Here is an 18700-nt window from a genome sequence, read left to right as displayed (position 1 = left end):
TCAAAACTTATTATAAAACTACAGTAATCAAAAGAATATGGTATGCATAAAGACAGGCATATAAACCAGTGGAATACAATAGAGAACTCAGAAATAGACCCATGCATGTATGGCCAAATGATTTGTTTAAATTCTTATTATTTTTTTGAGATGGGGTCTTGCTGACCTTGAATTCCTGGCCTCAAGCAATTCTCCTACCTCCGCCTCCCGAGTAGTGAGGACTACATATGTCTTCCACTTCACCCAGCTACATGGCTTTTGACAAAGATGCCAAGACTGTTCAATGAAGAAAGAACAGCCTTTCAAAAAATGGTGTTGGAAAAACTGTATTTCCATATGCAAACAAATGAAATTGAGTCCTTACTTTATACCATACATGAAAAGCAACTTAAAATGGATCAAAGAACTAAATATAAAACTTAGAACTATTAAACTCTTAGACGAAAACAGGGGAAAAGCTGACATTGGATTTGGCAAGTGTTTCCCAGACATGATACCAAAAGCATAGGTAACAATGGCAAAAATGTGTAAATCAAACAGCATCACAACTATAAACTGGCTGGGCATGGTGGCTCACACCTGTAACCTCAGCACTTTGGGAGGCAGAGGCCAGTGGATCACCTGAGGTCAGGAGTTCGAGACCAGCCTAGGCAACACGGTGAAACCCCATGTCTACCAAAAGTACAAAAATTAGCCGGATGTGGTGGCACATGTCTGTAGTCCCAGCTACACAGGAGGCTGAAGCAGGAGAACTGCTTGAACCCGGGAGGTAGAGGTTGCAGTGAGCCGAGACTGCACCACTGCACTCCATCTTGGGCAACAGGGCGAGACTTTGTCTCAAAAAAACAAAAAAAACTATGAATTTCTTTGCATTAAAGAACACAATCAAAAGACTGAAAAGGTAACCTATGGAGTGGCAGAAAATATGTACAAATCATATACCTGAAAAGGAGTTACTATCCAGAATACATAAAGAACTCCTACAACTCAACAACAAAAAAGTCAAATGACCTGATGTAAAAGGGCAAAGGACTTGAATAGACATTTCTTCAATAAATATAAATGACATTCAAATGACTCACCTCACAATTACTAGGATGGCTACTTTCAAAACAACAGAAAATAGAAAATGTTGGTGAGGATGTGGAGAAATTTGAACTCTAGTGCACTGTTGGTGGGATTGTGCAAAAGTAATTGTGGGTTTGGCCCATGAATTTTAAATCATTATAACTAGGCCCAGACACATCTTTATTAATCAAAATAGGAACCATTACAATCGACACATTTTTGCCAACAAGAAATAAGTTTGTTTATTCCTGTAGCGTAAAAACCTGTGCTTTGGGATTCAACGAACTTTTGGAAAGCATTTTCTGCACCCCGCTGGTTGTGGAAGCATTTTCCTTGCAAAAAGTTGTCGAGATGCCTGGTAGTCAATTGGTAAGAGGTCAGGTGAATATGACGGATGAGGCAAAACTTTGTAGCCCAATTCTTTCGACTTTTGAAGCATTGGTTGTGCGACGTGCAGTTCTGTGCTATTGTGAAGAAGAACTGAGCCCTTTCTGTTGACCAATGCCGGCTGCAGACATTGCAGTTTTTGGTGCATCTCATTGATTTGCTAAGCATACTTCTCAGATGTAATGGTTTTGTCAGGATTCAGAAAGCTGTAGCGGATCAGACCAGCAGCAGACCACCAAACAGTGACCATGACCTTTTTTTTTTTTTTTTTTTTTTTTTTTTTGGAGACGGAGTCTCGCTCTGTCACCCAAGCTGGAGTGCAGTGGCGCAGTCTCGGCTCACTGCAAGCTCCGCCTTCCGGGTTCACGCCATTCTCCTGTCTCAGCCTCTCCGAGTAGCTGGGACTACAGGCGCCCGCCACCACGCCCGGCTAATTTTTTTGTATTTTTAGTAGAGACGGGGTTTCACCGTGGTCTCGATCTCCTGACCTTGTGATCCGCCCGCCTCGGCCTCCCAAAGTGCTGGGATTACAAGCGTGAGCCACCGCGCCCAGCCTGACCATGACCTTTTTTTGGTGAAAGTTTGGCTTTGGGAAGTGCTTTGGAGTTTCTTCTCAGTCCAACCACTGGTTGTTGTATAAAATCCACTTTTGGTCTCATGTCACAATCCGATTGAGAAATGGTTCGTTGTTGCTGTGTATAATAAGAGAAGATGACACTTCAAAATGACGATTTTTAAAAATTTTCGCTCAGCTCATGAGGCATCCACTTATGGAGCTTTTTTCACCTTTCCAATTTGCTTCAAATGCCGAACGACCATAGAATGGTCGACAGTGATTTCCTTGGCAACCTCTCAGGTAGTTGTAAGAAGATCACCTTCGATGATTGCTCTCAACTTGTCATCGTCAGCTTCTGATGGCTGTCCGCTACTCTCCTCATCTTCAAGATTCTTGTCTCCTTTACAAAGCTTCTTGAACCATCACTGCACTGTATGTTCATTTGCAGATCCTGGGCCAAATGCATTGTTGATGGTGCAAGTTGCCTGTGCTGCTTTATGACCTATTTTGAACTCGAATTTGCTTTTCATCTAACATCTTTTTTTTTTTTTTTTTTAAGATGGAGTCTTACTCTGTTGCCCAGGCTGGCGTGCAGTGGCCCAATCTCAGCTCACTGCAACCTCTGCCTCCCAGGTTCAAGCGATTCTGCTGCCTCAGCCTCCTGAGTAGCTGGGACTACAGGTGCCTGCCACCACACCTGGCCAATTTTGGTATTTTTAGTAGAGATGGAGTTTTGCCATGTTGGCCAGGCTGGTCTCAAACTCCTGACCTCAGGTAATCCACCCACCTCGGCTTTCCAAAGTGCTGGGATTACAGGTGTAAGCCACCATGCCTGGCCAATTGTCTAATATCATTTTCATTGTCTAAAATAAATATAATATAAATAGCAAGTAATAAGTCATTAGCAAAATACAAAGTGAGAAGTGCACATTAAAATGATGCATAACATAACCACATTTATTTAAGAATGTTTTCTAATATCAAAGTACACATTTCAACAACACAAAAACCTCAATTACTTTTGCATCAACCTAATAAAACGGTTTATCCACTATGGAAGACAGTAGGGCAAAAAAATAAAAATAGAATTACCATATGATGCAGCAATTTCACTTCTGGATATATATCCATAAGAATTGAAAGCAAGATCTTGATACCCATGTTCATAGAAGCATTATTCACAATAGCCAAGAGATGGAAGCAACCCAAGTGTCCACGGATGGATGGATGGGTGGATGGACGATGGATGGATGGATGGACAAAACGTAGTAGATGCAGACAATGGATTCTAATTCAGCCTTAAAATGGAAAAAAAATTCTGAAACCTGCTACAACCCTGAGGACATTATGCTAAGTGAAGCAAGACAGTAACACACACAAAATATACTGTACAGAGATTCCACTTACATAAAGTGTCTAGAGGAGTCAAATTCAGACGAGATCGGGCGCGTTCAGGGTAGTATGGCCGCCTCATCTAGGAAGTGAGGAGCGTCTCTGCCCGGCCGCCCATCATCTGGGATGTGAGGAGCGCCTCTGCCCGGCCACCCCGTCTGGGACGTGAGGAGCGCCTCTGCCCAGCCGCCCCGTCTGGGAAGTGAGGAGCCCCTCTGCCCGGCCGCCCATCTTCTGGGATGTGAGGAGCACCTCTGCCTGGCTGCCCCATTTGGGAAGTGAGGAGCACCTCTGCCTGGCCGCTGTGCAACCTTCCAAGTGTGAAGTGACAGCCTTCGTTGTAGAATGAATGAAGACACTGGCACTGATTATATAACACCTTGGCAGCTATCTGAAGTCGTTGATGGTGGAGGTATTGGAATTATAGAAGAAAGCAAACACACAAATTTGACTAAAGGCGATTTTGTGACTTCTTTCTATTGGCCCTGGCAAACCAAGGTTATTCTGGATGGAAATAGCCTTGAAAAGGTGAGATATATATGAACATATCTGATTTTTTTTCCCCGTATAATTCTTACTTTGTGCATTTGATATTCAGTTGTGTTTGTAATCACAGAAAAATAAAAGCATACATATATATATATATATATATATATATATATATATATATATAAAACTGTGGGCTTATGTATCCCCTTAATAGAAGGAGGGAGGTGGGTTAGTGATACTTGCAGAAAAATCTATGACTCTTAGGAAAGATAAACGGCCCTTAGAAGAGTAGATGTCAGATGTGATCATTTTGCAACACCATCTATCTGGGTGTGGTGCTGACATCCCTTCTCTGATCCAGGACAGGGAATTTATGACCTCTTTTGGGAGGCTTTGCTTTTAGGCAGGTAAAGGAGTTTGGAAAGAAGTCTATTCTCAAATGCCTTCAGTTCGAAATAATCTTTATTTGCCAAAGTGGCAAAATCTGGAATCTTCCAGTAGCCACTTACTTGCTGAGAATGCCCAAAAGTGTACCTTAGCCCAGGCTCTGTTCTGTGATCCAGAACACACTATCCAGTTGCCTCAGGTCACATCAACAAGAACATCAAAGTGCATTCACCTCCTTTTCCTATAAACCTATTTTTTCTCTTGTATTTCATATCATGCTAGTTCATCAAGCCAGAAAACTTCAAGTCATGCCAAATTCCACATCTCCCTCATCCGGTAATGAAACCTGATTCATTCTGTCTCCTGAGAGCTTTTGGTACTTGTTTCTCTCCTACCACTGTCACCGCGGCAGACTGTTATCATTAGGCCCTTACAATCTCCCCCTTATTATATTGTCCTAATTTACATCACAGCACAGATGTCCAGTGTGACATACGTATGTTTGTGCAGGTTAACTTTAATCTACATTCTAGGAGCTGTTAGTTAGCATTTCCAAGACCCTGATCCTGATACTTTTCAGCCTTTACAAAGAATACAATTCTGATACAGGTTACAACCTAGATGAAGCTTGAAAGCATGCTAAGTGAAATAAGCCAGACGCAAGGGGACAAATATTGTATGATTCTACTTATATGAGGTACTTAGAATAGTCAAATTCATAGAGACAGGAAGTAGACTGGTGTTTCCCAGGGTTTGGGAGGAGAGGATAATGGGGCCTTTGTGTTTCATAGGTACAGAGATTTAGTTTGGAAAGATGACAAAGTTCTGAAGATGGATGGTAGTGATGATGATTACACAATAATATTCATGTACTTAATACGGCTGAATTGCACACTTAAAATGATTAAAATGGTAAATTTTATTAGTATATTTACCATAATAAAAAAAAGAGTGAAGGCCAGGTGCAGCGGCTCACACCTGTAATCCCAGCACTTTGGGAGGCTGAGGTGGATGGATCACTTGAGTTCAGGAGTTCAAGACCAGCCTGGGCAACATGGCAAAACCTTGTTTCTACTAAAAATGCAAAAATTAGCCGGGTGTGGTGGCGTGCACCTGTAGTCCCAGCTACTCAGGAGATGAGGCACGAGAATCTCTTGAACCTGGGAGGCAGAAGCTACAGTGAGCTGAGATTGTGCCATTGCACTCCAGCCTGGGTGACAGAGAGAGACTGTCTCAAAAACAACAACAACAAGCAGCCCAGGCCCTAATCAAAACTCCACCCACAGAAGGTACTTCAGATACCTCATTTAATGTGTACTAGAGGGGCTGGGCACAGTGGCTTGCACCTGTAATTCCAGCACTTTGGGAGGCCAAGGCGGGTGGATCACCTGAGGTCAGGAATTCGAGACCAGTCTGACCAATATGGTGAAACCTTGTCTCTACTAAAAACACAAAAATTAGCTGGGTGTGGTGGCATGCGCCTGTAGTCCCAGCTACTCGGGAGGCTGAGACACGAGAATTGCTTGAACCCAGGAGGTGGAGATTGCAGTGAGCCAAGATCCCGCCACTGCAGTCCAGCCTGGGGGACAGAGCAAGACTCTATCTCAAAAAAAAAAAAAAAAAATCTGTACTAGAGGATTCACTGATCAGCAGAAGGGTGTTAAAGATCATTTTCTTTTATATATATATATATATATATATGTAAATTTTTTTTGTATAGGGACCACTGCAATGGGGCCTTGCAGTGGGGGAGAGAGGTTGGGCTCAGCTCCCAAAGATCATTTTCTTTTTATTTCATTGATAGAAGAAATAGGGCCTCACTTTGTTGCCAGGCTAGCCTTCAACTCCTGGCTTCAAGTGATCCTCCCCTGCTTCACCCTCCGAAATTGCTAGGATTACAGGCATGAACTGCCACCGCTGAACCCATTTTTTAAGAGATGGGGTCTCATTCTGTCACCCAGGCTGGAGTGCAAAGATCATTTTCAATTGGAAAGACAGTGCCTGCTAGAAAGCTACATAAGCACTTACCCTTTTGTACAAATGTGTGCACAGATGAACTCAGTAGCCTAACACCTTCAGAGTGATTCCTTAATATAGAAATTCTAGAAATCCCGTAGTGTGTCCCCTCCATTCCCACCCCCACTCAATCACGTTTAATGAAGGATTTTTGTTAGAGAAGGCTTGCTGACATCCTGTCCTCAGAGCGTTGTCATATTTGCCATGGGTTGGGTCTTTTGTGTGAGCTATCTCTGCTCCAAAAGGCTAGAGAGCTAGGATTTCACTGGTCTTGCTCACACAACAGCATGTATGACTGTTTCGGTGCCTGCTTGCTCCTGACGTTTGTATCTGCTTAAAACCCTGGGGACCTCTTGGCTGCCTCTAATCCTGAGAGGCTGCTGAATTTCTCCTGTCATCCCCCTACAATGCAAATCAGGTCATGTCAATTTCTCACTCCGAATTCTTCAGTAGACCCCTCCGCTCCCTCCCATTACAGAGTAAAATACCAACTCCTGCCCTCCAGGATCTGCACCTACCTTCCTCTCCCTTCTTCACTCCAGGGTGGAAGCCCTTGAATCTGTCCACGCCTCTCCCACCTCCATACCTCTGCGCATGCCATTTGTTCTGCCTACAAAGCTCTTCCTCTCCCTACACTCTTTGGTTTCAGGGAACACAGCTGAATTCAGGGACGCCAAGTCCTTGCCTAGAAGGATATCATCTGTGCCTGGAATTTTACCTTTTTTTTTCAGCACACTTTCAGCAGCAATGAAAGAATCCAGTCTGTGTAGAAAGATGAGTGACGTAGACACAGTAGAGAGAAACAGATGACTTCTTAGAAGGGGGAAGAGAGAAACCCAGGGGGCAGCTGCCTTTGTTCATAAAACGGTCCAGTTCCTGGGTTCCTTTCCTTCTGGGAGGCATCTGAGCCTCCCGTCCTTGGGTTCTGGGAGCTGGTTGGGAAGCTCTTTTGTAGCCAGTTGAGTCTTGACCAGGATACAGGTCTGCAGACTTATCCCTTTCTTGGTGGTGAGGCCAGCCCCAAGCCACCCTGGAAGACCTGCTGGGGGTGGACTACGGGGGGAGCTGTGGCCGCTCCCTACCCTCCCAGGGCTGGCCACCTGGGGCAGCCTGAGCTCTCTGCTTTTGGAAGAACTGGTTTAGCAATCTGGTATCTTAAAGTCAAATTACGTAATTTGACTTTCAAGTCCACTCAATTGATCATCAAGAAAGAATGTAAAAGGCCAGGCAGTGGCTCATGCCTGTAATCCCAGCACTTTGGGAAGCCGAAGCAGGTGGATCACCTGAGGCCAGGAGTTCAAGACCAGCCGGGAAAACATGGTGAAACCCCATCTCTGCTAAAAATAAAAAGATTAGCCAGATGTGGTGGTGCACACCTGTAATCCCAGCTACTCAGGAGGCTGAGGCAGGAGAATCACTTGAACACGGGAGGCAGAGGTTGCAGTGAGCTGAGATCATGCCACTGCACTCCAGCCTGGGCGACAGAGCAAGATCCTGTCTCAAAAAAAAAAAAGAAAGAATGTTAAGAGTGTTAAAAGAAATTGCTAACAATTTCTTCAGGAGCCACCACGCCCGGCCAAGACTTTTAAACATTTTATTGTTGACTCATTTGAGTCCCTTGTGTATTCAGGATATTAATCCCTTGTAGGATGAATGTTTGCAAATAATTTCTCCCATTCAACAGGTTGTCTCTTCACTCTATTGTTTCCTTTGCTGTGCAGAAGCTTTTTCATTTAATATAGTTCTATTTGTCTATTTTTGTTTTAGTTTTTTGTTCTTTTGAGATCTTAGCCATAAAATCTGCCTAGACTAATGTCCTGAAGTATTTTCCCTATGTTTTCTTCTATTAGTTCTGGATCTTATATTTAAGTATTCAATCCATCTTGAGTTGATTTTTGTATATGATGAGAGATAGGGTCCATTTTCATTCCTCAGCACTGTTTATTGAAGACAATGTCCTTCCCCCAGTGTTATCTTCTTGGTACTTTTATTGAAAATCAGTTGGCTATAAATACATGTATTTATTTCTGTATTCTGTATTCTGTTCCATCAGTCTGTCTGCTTTTATACTAATACCATGCTGTTTTGTTTACTGTAGCCTTGTAACATATTTTGAAGTCAGGTAGTGTGATACCTCCAGCTTTGTTCTTTTTTCTCAGAATTGCATTGGCTATTCAGGCTCTTTTTTGGTTCCATAAGAATTTTATGATTTTTTTTTTCTAATTCTGTGAAAAATGATATTGGTATTTTGATAGGGATTGCATTGAATCTGTAGATTGCTATGGGCAATATGGTCTTTTTTTTTTTTTGGACGGTCTCACTCTTTCCCAGGCTGGGGTACAGTGGTGCTATCTCGGCTCACTGCAGCCTCCGCCTCTTGGGTTCAAGTGATTCTCATGCCTCAGCCTCCCAAGTAGCTGGAATCACAGGCGCCTGCCACTACGCTTAGCTAATTTTTGTATTTTTAGTAGAGATGGGGTTGCACTGTGTTTGTCTAGGCTGGTCTTGAACTCCTGACCTCAAGTGATCCACCTGCCTTGGCCTCCCAAAGTGCTGGGATTACAGGCGGGCGTAAGCCACCATGCCTGGCCAATATGATAATTTTAATGATATTATTTCTTCCAGCTATGAGCATGGGATGTCAGTCCATTTGTATGTGTCCACTTCAGTTTCTGTCATCAGTGTTTTGTAGTTTTCTTTGTAGAGCTCTTTCACCTCTTTGGTGAATGTATATTCCTGAGTGTTTTATTCTTTTTTTATAGCTACTATAAATAGGATTGCTTTCTTGATTTTTTTCTCAGCTAGTTCATTATGGGTGTATAGAAATGCTACTGATTTTGTATATCAATTTTGTATCCTACAATGTTACTTAATTTATTTATTAGATTTAAGAGTTTTTCGGTGGAGTCTGGGTTTTTCTAGATATAAGTTCATATCAACAGTAAAGAGGGACAATTTGACTTTCTCTTTTCTAATTTGGACACCTTTTATTTATTTCTCTTGCCTTATTGCTCTGGCCAGGACATCCAATACTTACATTCTTTTTTTTTTTTTTTTGAGACAGAGTCTCCCTCTGTCTCCCAGGCTGGAGTGCAGTGGCATGATCTCGGATCACTGCAACCTCTTCCTCCCCGGCTCAAGTGATTCTCCTACCTCAGCCTCCCAAGTAGTGGGGACTACAGGTGCACACCACCATGCCCAGCTAATTTTTGTATTTTTAGTAGAGACAGGTTTTCATCATGTTGGCCAAGCTGGTCTCGAACTCCTGACCTCAAGTGATCTGCCCGCCTTGGCCTCCCAAAGTGCTAGGATTACAGGTGTGAGCCACCTCACCCGGCCTACAGTACTTATATTCTTACATGGCTCATATCTGTAGCTGATTTCCAATGGGAGAAACCAAGGGACTGTTGCTATAAAGCTGCACATGAAAACAAGAGGTACCATTATCTCATGAACAGCTTCCAACTGTGCAGAGTCCATGCATCCTCACCTGATCCTCCAGAAACACCACCCCTGGTCTGCAAGCTGATTTGCTTCTGACACAGAGAGGCACCCAGCAGAAGCAAGGACTCGCGTCTACAGAGAACACCTAATCAGATTGTTGGGGCTAGCTGGGCTCCTTGGGAAATGGAAGGTGCAGTAGGTGCCAGGGCAGGGGAAAAGCTTATTGAGAACAAGAGCAGGATGCAGGGAATGAGCAGAAAATAAACCTGAACTCTGTCTCGATTACAATTAAGTGTCTGCCACTGGAAAGCAACTTAGACAGCAGCCACATCAGCTGCCAGTGCCTGCGGGCTCGTATGACCAATCCCGGCCGTGTAGCTATTCTTAGTCACAGTTTCTCCTGACTCAATCTGCAGTAGAAGTGAAGAGACTCTTCTACCTGTAATACAGAGCTGTCCTTCCTCCCTTTATCTCTTGATTTTTACCATTTGTTCTGCAGTCTCTGTTAGTGTGTGTTCTGGACATAATAAAATATGGCTAGTTAATTCAAGCAAAAGCTTGCGGTGACTTGGCAAAGCATTATCATGATTAATGGGAGGACAGGCAGAGGATAAAATGAGGTTGAGACTGGCTTGCCTTGTATTCAAAAATCCTAACTCCTCTTTTTACTGATTATCTTAGCTATGCATTTTTTTGTAAAGCCTCTTGAATTCAAACCGGATAAAGCTTTCTTTCTTTCCAATGTACTTAATAACTAGGACCTGCATCTGACATTCACTGTGCGATTGCAGTGACTATAAATGCTTCCTTTACATCTGTGTAATTTCTAAATCAAATGTTCGGAAACCAACAGAAATGTTTATTCTTAGATAAATTAACTATGATTCAACAACTTTGTGCTCTAATTTACAGAAGAGATTCTCTCTCCATCAGTGACGTTGGCTGGGTTGTGTTATTAGAGATGAGCAATGTGCATTAGTGAGGCTTGCCTGGATCTTCCTTGTCAGGTTGGGTATGTCTCATAAAATTAGTTGAAAGGGCTGGGCACGGTGGCCCACGCCTGTAATCCCAGCACTTTGGGAGGCCCAGGCTGGTGGATCACTTGAGGTCAGGAATTTGAGACCAGCCTGGCCAACATGGCGAAACCCCATCTCTACAAAAAATACAAAAATCAGCGGGGCATGGTGACACGTGTCTATAGTCCCAGCTACTGGGAAGGCTGAGGCAGGAGAATGACTTGAACCCGAAGGTGGAGGTTGCAGTAAGCCGAGATCACGCCACTGCACTCCAGTCTGGGTGACAGAGCAAGACTTCGTCTCAAAACAAAAAACAAACAAACAAAAAAGATTAGTTGAAAGGGAAAGAGAGAAATTGCAAGTGACAGGAGCAACGGAGTTGCAGGGGTGGCACATATACAATGGGTGTAGACTTTGTGAGGGGAAGGATGACAGCGTGTCATATTGTGGTCAAGATCACAGCCTTTACTGCCAGGCAGATCCGACTCTACTGCTGTGTGACCTTGGATGGATTGCTTAATGTCTCTACGTTTTCATTTCTGTTTTATCATGTGTGAAGTGGGGATATAAAAGACAATCTAGGCCGGGCGCGGTGGCTCATGCCTGTAATCCCAGCACTTTGGGAGGCTGAGGCAGGTGGATCACCTGAGTTCAGGAGTTCAAGACCAGCCTGGCCAATATGACAAAAACCCGTTTCTACTAAAAATACAAAAAAAATAGCCAGGCATGGTGGCAGGCACCTGTGGTTCCAGCTACTTGAAAGGCTGAGACAGGAGGACTGCTTGAACCTGGGAGGTGGAGGTTGCAGTGAGCCGAGATCGCACCACTGCACTCCAGCCTGGGCGACACAGCAAGGCTCTGTCTCAAAAAAAAAAAAAAAAAAGCCAATGCCAGTGTACAAAAGATTGTTGAAAGGATTCCATGAGATAAAAGATACAAGGCATTAAGCCCAAGAGAGAAACATTAGCTGTTGCCATTTTTTTTTTCTTTTCCTTCAAGAGTATGCTAACTTATTTTGTTATTGTTCTAATCCTAGCTCTACCTTATGACTGTGGAAGCTCGGGCAGGACTGCTGAAACCTGGTTCTTCCTTTCTAAAATGGGGCTGTTAACATCTTCTTGATGGGATTACTGTGAGAATGAACAGACAGAATGATGTGTGTGAAGAATGCCTGACACGGAGAGTGCCTTGCAGAGTGCATGCAGCCAATCAGTTTCAGGGCCCCCTTCTCACTCCTGACCACTTCATGGAGAGACCACAGGCCGAAATCATAGACTCTCTGGATGTGAGGTACTATGATGAAAGCCAAAAATCAGGGCGTGGTGGCTCACGCCTGTAATCCCAACACTTTGAGAGGTCAAGGCGAGCAGATCATCTGAGGTCAGGAGTTCAAGACCAGCCTGCCCAACATGGCGAAACCCCATCTCTACTAAAAAAATACAAAAAATTAGCCAGGTGTGGTGGCAGGTACCTGTAACCCCAGCTACTCGGGAGGCTGAGGCAGGAGAATCGCTTGAACCTGGGAGGCAGAGGTTGCAATGAGCTGAGATCGCACCACTGCACTCCATCCTGGGCCACAAGAGTGAAACTCCATCTCAAAAAAAAAAAAGCCAAAAAACAAAAAACAACTCCCCCGATGATTCTGATGTGAATGAAATCAGGGTAAGACCCTAGATTGTCTAGAGGTTTGATGGTAGATCTTGGGACAGTGAAACTTATCTACTTCTATTTTTCTTCTTTTGAAACAAGGTCTCACTACGTTGCCCAGGCTGGACTCAAACTCCTGGGCTCAAGCGATCCTCCCAATTCAGCCTCCAGAATAGCTGGAATTAGAGGTGTAAGCCACCACACCCAGTGCTACCTACCTCTATTTTCACCACAGACATAGAGTGTAAGTTCTCTTACTCACAAGTGCCAGCCATTGGTCATGAGGAAAATCAAGCTCATCTTTATTCCTGAAAATCCATTTTCTTAGTCAGCTGGCACTGCTATGAAAAAATACCACAGGCTGGGTGCCTTAAACTACAGTCATTTATTTCTCACAACTCTAGGGGCTGGGAAGTCTAACACCAAGGTGCTGGCCTATATGGTTCCTGGTGAAGGTTCCCTTTTGGCTTGCAGATGGCCCCGTCCCTTTGTTTCCTCATGTGGAGAGGAGGAGGGGGAGAGAGAGACCAAGCTGTCTTGTGTCTCTTCTTATAAGGGCACTAATCCCATCATGAGTGCCCCACCTTCACGTCTGCATCTAAACCTAATTATTAACACCTCACAAACGCCCATCTCCAAATGCCACCACATTCCACATTGGGGGTTAGAAATTTCAGGAATATAAATTTGGGGAGGGCAGAACTCAAACCATAACACCAACTCCAAGAGCTGGCTTTGCTAAGTAAAGGTTGGTTGTGCTTCAGAGCTCTAACAGCTCTGGGAGGTCATTGTGAAATAGGCCTATTGTCACTTGTTGAAGGTTGTGCAACTCCTAGTGGCTGAACCATCAGATTCCAAACTTCGTTCTTTTCATTATATCAAATAAATGGCCTTGAAAGATCTGTAATGAGGACAAGAGTGACCAGTCAGAAAAATGGCAAAGAAATCAGTAACAAAAGGGAATATGACAATTAAGTGCATAATAAATCGGGTAGGGGAGATAATGAAAAATAAACAAATAAAGGAAGAATGAATGAATAGGATTTAGGGCATGCATTGATTACTTAAAAAAGAGACTGAAAAGTCTGAGGGAATCTTTTGTGAAAATTAATGAAATAGGCCCAGCATTTTCTGACTCGTGTTTTATGTGTGTGCAAGGCTCATGTTTACAGTTATTCTTGAACACTCCTTGCTCTACCCCACCCTCCCAAGTCTTTTGACCTCAAGAAAAATCAGTCTAAAGAGATTGTTTTTGTCATCTCCAGCTGTCCCAGTTGCCCATCAAATCCAGCCTTTGTTTCTCTTGCAGCCTCATCGTCTCTGATTGCAACTTTAACCCTGTCTTGAATTGTCTAAGAGGCTGGGGGCTGACAGCTGAATCCAAGTCTCAGACATATAGACTTTGACCTTTGCAGTCCACTGACCTGCAAAATACATCAGTTAATACACATAGGAAGAGATGGAAGAAAGAGCAACATGAAAGTGGGCAAAGGATTATCAAAGGAGGAGTAAAGAGATGGAGAGCAGAGTGGGCTGAGCAAAGACATCTAGATTAATGATAAGGTGACCAAGGGATAGCTTTAATGCAGGCTGGGAAGGGTTCTGGTGGCAGTGTTAGCAGCCATTTCTTTTCCTTTTTCTTTTCTATTTTTCTAGCTAAGACTGAAGGAAAGGCGTTAAATACAATCTGGGGTGCAGTGGCTCACACCTGTAATCCCAGCACTTTGGGAGGCCGAGGTGGGTGGATCACCTGAGGTCAGGCGTTTGATACCAGCCTGGCCAGCGAAACCTTGTCTCTACTAAAAATACAAAAAAAAAAAAAATAGCCAGGCATGGTGGCATGCATCTGTAATCCCAGCTTCTTGGGAGGCTGAGGCAGGAGAATCACTTGAACCCAAGAGGCGGAGATTGCAGTGAGCCAAGATCATGCTACTGCACTCCAGCCTGGTTGAGAGAGCAAGATTCCGTCTCAGAAAAAAATAAATAAATAAAATAAAAATTTAAAAAATGCAATCTGGAATTGAGATTAAATATAAGAAATAACTTTCAGAGAGAACTATTTATTTAATAAAGGAAAAGATTATTGACAAGGCTATGTAAGTCACCCTTACTGCATAATACTGAGGCATAATTATTATCAAGCCCCATCTAGAAGTTTGGCAGTCTCTTGGGCACTTCAAATGCATACATTACTTCATTTAATCTTTCTGGGAACTCCCTAAAGTGAATAGTATTACCCCCATTTTACAGCAAAGTAAACTGAGGCTCAAGGATGGTAAGGGACTTGCCAGGGACCTATGCAGTGGGTGGTACAGCTGAGTTTAGGCCAATTTACATTGGACTCTAAAGCCAATGCTCTTGCCACTTGATCAGCAGGAACCATGGTCTTGAATTGCTTCAGACTAAGCCCAGGGAACGATCAAATCATCTCGGTGGGCTCCAAACCTGCCTTATCTCAGGGACTGGGTGAAAGGTAAGAGAAAGGAGGAGAGAGGAACTGAGAGTGACCTCATGGGGTGACGTCTCCTAGTACTGCCCCCAGCATAAAGCCAATAAAAACTTTCATCAGTTTCCCTCAGAGTAAATCCCTTTGCATTTGAATTAATGATGTAAGAAGTCCAAGATCAGAGTGCCCGCCTATTTAATTCCTCAGTGAGGGCAACTTCCCAGCTGCCAGAACTGTGAGAACTAAATGTCTGTTGTATGAGCCACCCAGTCTGTAATATTTTGTTATGGCAGTCCCAGCAGACTAGGACAGTGAAGTTCAGAGAAAAGTGGCCAGAGGCCTTGTCCCAGGCCATGAGGATACCACTGAGCTGAGGGAGGAAAGCTCCCACCAAGGTTTGAAATGCAAGAAAAAATGATGTCTGGCCGGGCGCAGTGGCTCACACCTGTAAACCCTGCACTTTGGGAGGCCAAGTGAACTCCTCACTTGAGGTCAGGAGTTTGAGACCAGCCTGGCCAACATGATGAAACCCTATCTCTACTAAAAATACAAAAATTAGCCAGGCGTGGTGGCAGGCGCCTGTAATCCCAGCTACTCTGGAGGCTGAGGCAGGAGAATCGCTTGAATCTGGGAGGCGGAGGTTGCAGTGAGCCGAGATCACGCTACTGCACTCCAGCCTGGGTGACAGAGTGAGATTCTGTCTCAGGAAAAGAAAGAGAGAAAGAGGAAGGAAGGAAGGAAGGAAGGAAGGAAGGAAGGAAGGAAGGAAGGAAGGAAGACGTCAGCAAAAATGTCAGAGAAAGGACCTCTGAAAAATTTCTCCTCTATGAAAATAATGAGAAAAAATGGCAAAAAAGGGAAGAATCAACTTTTTTTAGGCTGTGGAAATTAATCAAATGCTGGCAGGAACTCAGGAAGTATGTATTCAAGAAAAATGGCTGAATCTCAGTAATTAGAGAAATTAGAAAATAGTTTGAGATGAGTGAAAATAAAAACACAGCATACCTAAACTTACGTGATGCAGCTAACCCACCGCTTAGAGGGAAATTTATAGCTGTAAATGCCAATATTAATGAAGAAGAAAGATCTAAAATCAATAATCCAAACTTTCACCTTAAGACACTGGAAAAGGAAGGGAAAACTAAACCAAAAAACAAGTAGAAGGAAGGATATAAATAAAGACTGTAGTGGAAATAAGTGAAATACAGAACAGAAAAATGAGAGAAAATCAACAAAACAAAATGTTACTCTTTGGAAAGACCAACAAAATTGACAAAATATTAGCTAAACTAACCAAGAAAAAAAGAAGACTTGATTACTAAAATTAGGACTGAAAGAGGGCACATGACTTCCGACCCTACAGAAATAAAAAAATTATGAGGGGATATTTTGAACAATTGTATGCAAACAAATCAGACAGTGGATATGAAATAGACAAATTTCTAAAGAGACACAAACTATCTAAACTGATCCAAGAAGAAATAGAAAATCTGAAGAGACCTATCACAAAGACATTGAAGTAATAGTAAAAACAAAAGCAAAAATAAACAAAAAATACTTCCAACAAATAAGAGCTCAAGATCAAATGTAAGAAAAGAAAGGATTAATAGACTCATAATTGACCAATGGAAGGAAAAGGTGTTAGAATTTCAAGCCCTCAATTATTCCACCTTCCTGTTTTTAAAAAAAACTGATGCTAAAAAAGAACGTAACATAAAATGTACCATCTTAGCCACTTTTAAGTGTACAGTTTAGTATTGCTAAGTAAATTCACATTGTTGTGAAAGAGATCTCCCAGTCTTTTTCATCTTGCAAATTCAAAACTCTATACCCATTCAATAATAACTCCCTCTTTCTCCCTCCTCATCCTTTGGTACCCACCATTCTACTTTTTGTTTCTATAAATTTGATGAGTACCTCATATTAGTGGAATCATACAGTATTCATCTTTTTGCGATTGGCTTATTTCACTTAGCATAATATTCTTAAAGTTCATCATGTTGTAGCATGTAACAGGATTTTCTTCCTTTCTTTTTTTTTTTGTTTTTTTTGTTTTTTTGTTTTGTTTTGTTTTGAGACGGAGTTTCGCTATTGTTTTCCCAGGCTGGAGTGCAATGGCACGATCTCAGCTCACGGCAACCTCCACCTCCCTGGTTCAAGTGATTCTCCTGCTTCAGCCTCCCGAGTTAGCTGGGATTATAGGCATGTGCCACCACGCCCAGCTAATTTTGTATTTTTAGTAGAGATGGGGTTTTTCCATGTTGGTCAGGCTGGTCTTGAACTCCCGACCTCAGGTGATCCGCCCACCTTGGCCTCTCAAAGTGCTGGGATTACCAGCGTGAGCTACCTACCGTGCCCAGCCGGATTTTCTTCCTTTCTAAGGCTGAATAATATTCCATTGTATGCATAGACCACATTTTGTTTATCCAGTCATCCTTTGGTAGACGCTTGGATTGCTTTCACCTCTTGGGTACCATGAATAAATGCTGCTGTGCACATGGGTATGTAAATATCTTTTTGAGACTCCTCTTTCAATTCTTTTGGATGTATACCCAGAAGTGGAATTGCTGAATCATAATAGTGCTTTTTTTAAGTTTTTGAGAAGCTGCCTACTGTTTGCCATAGAGGTTGCAACATTTTATAATCCCACCAACAGTGTGCAAGGATGCTGATTTCTCCACATCCTGGCCTTGTTATTTTCTGGGTTTTTAATTTTTTTTAATGGTACTTGTCCTAATGAGTGTGAGGTGATATCTCATTGAGGTTTTGATTTGCATTTCCCTGGTGACTAGTGACATTGAGCATCTTTCCATATGCTTGTTGGCTATTTGTGTATCATTTTTGTGTGTTTTTTTTGAGACACGGTCTCACTCTGTCACCTAGGCTGGAGTGTAATGGTGTGATATCAGCCCACTGCGACCTCCACCTCCTGGGTTCAAGCGATTCTCTTACCTCAGCCTCCCAAGTAGCTGGGACTACAGGCATGCACCACCATGCCTGGCTAATTTTTGTATTTTTAGTAGCAGTGGGGTTTCACCATGCTGGCCAGGCTGGTCTCAAACTCCTGATCTCAAGGGATCCACCCGATTTGGCCTCCCAAAGTACTGGGATTACAAGTGTGAGCCACCACGCCCGGCCTTGTATATCATCTTTAGAGATGTCTATGATGTCTATTCAACTCCTTTGCCCTTTTAAAAATTGGGGATTTTTTCGTTGAGTTGTAGGTGTTCTTTATACATTGTGCACATTAACCCCTTTTCAGATATGAATTGTTACTATTTCAACCCATTGCATAGGTTCCCTTTTTACTTCATTGATTATGTTCTTTGACGCACAAAGGTTTTTAAGTTTTATGTAGTCCTATTTGTCTATTTTTTCAACCTTCCTTTTAAAAAAATATTAGAATGTTTCACAAAATTGCATCTCATCCTTTTGCAGAGGGCATGCTAATCTCAGTGTCATTCTAACTTAAGTGTATATGTTGTTAAAGCTGGCACCCAACTATCCTTTTAAAGTTGATTTTCTTTTATTTATTCCAATCTTACTTTTCAAGCAGATTTCCCACCCCAGGTGTCCTATACCTTGATTCAGTGACTCTCCAACTTGAATATGCACCGGAATCTCTTGGAGGGCTTGTTACATCATAAATTGCTGGGTCCCACCACAGAGTCTTTGATTCAGTAGATCTGGGGTGGGGTTTAAGGATTTACATATATAACAAGATATCAAATGATGCTGGTCCTGATGGTCCAGGACCACACCTTGAGGACTGATGCTCTAGTCAAATTCAATTGCTCCATGTTTTTTAGAGATTATTGCCTTTGCTCATGCTGTTTTTTTTGTTTGTTTGTT

The 18700-nt window shown here is 42.7% G+C and overlaps 1 non-coding gene across 1 annotated transcript; it reads right to left on the bottom strand.

The window, feature by feature from the left end:
• Window positions 1-18241: 18241 nt before the first annotated feature.
• On the bottom strand, window positions 18242-18345 carry LOC129477988 (U6 spliceosomal RNA). Its single transcript, XR_008656163.1, has one exon. It is a non-coding gene; the product is annotated as a U6 spliceosomal RNA (small nuclear RNA).
• Between the last annotated feature and the right edge of the window lie 355 nt (window positions 18346-18700).

Source organism: Symphalangus syndactylus, chromosome 2 (genome assembly GCF_028878055.3).
Source record: "Symphalangus syndactylus isolate Jambi chromosome 2, NHGRI_mSymSyn1-v2.1_pri, whole genome shotgun sequence".
In the NCBI taxonomy this organism is placed as follows: domain Eukaryota; kingdom Metazoa; phylum Chordata; class Mammalia; order Primates; family Hylobatidae; genus Symphalangus; species Symphalangus syndactylus.
This window is presented reverse-complemented; position numbering and strand designations above follow the sequence as displayed.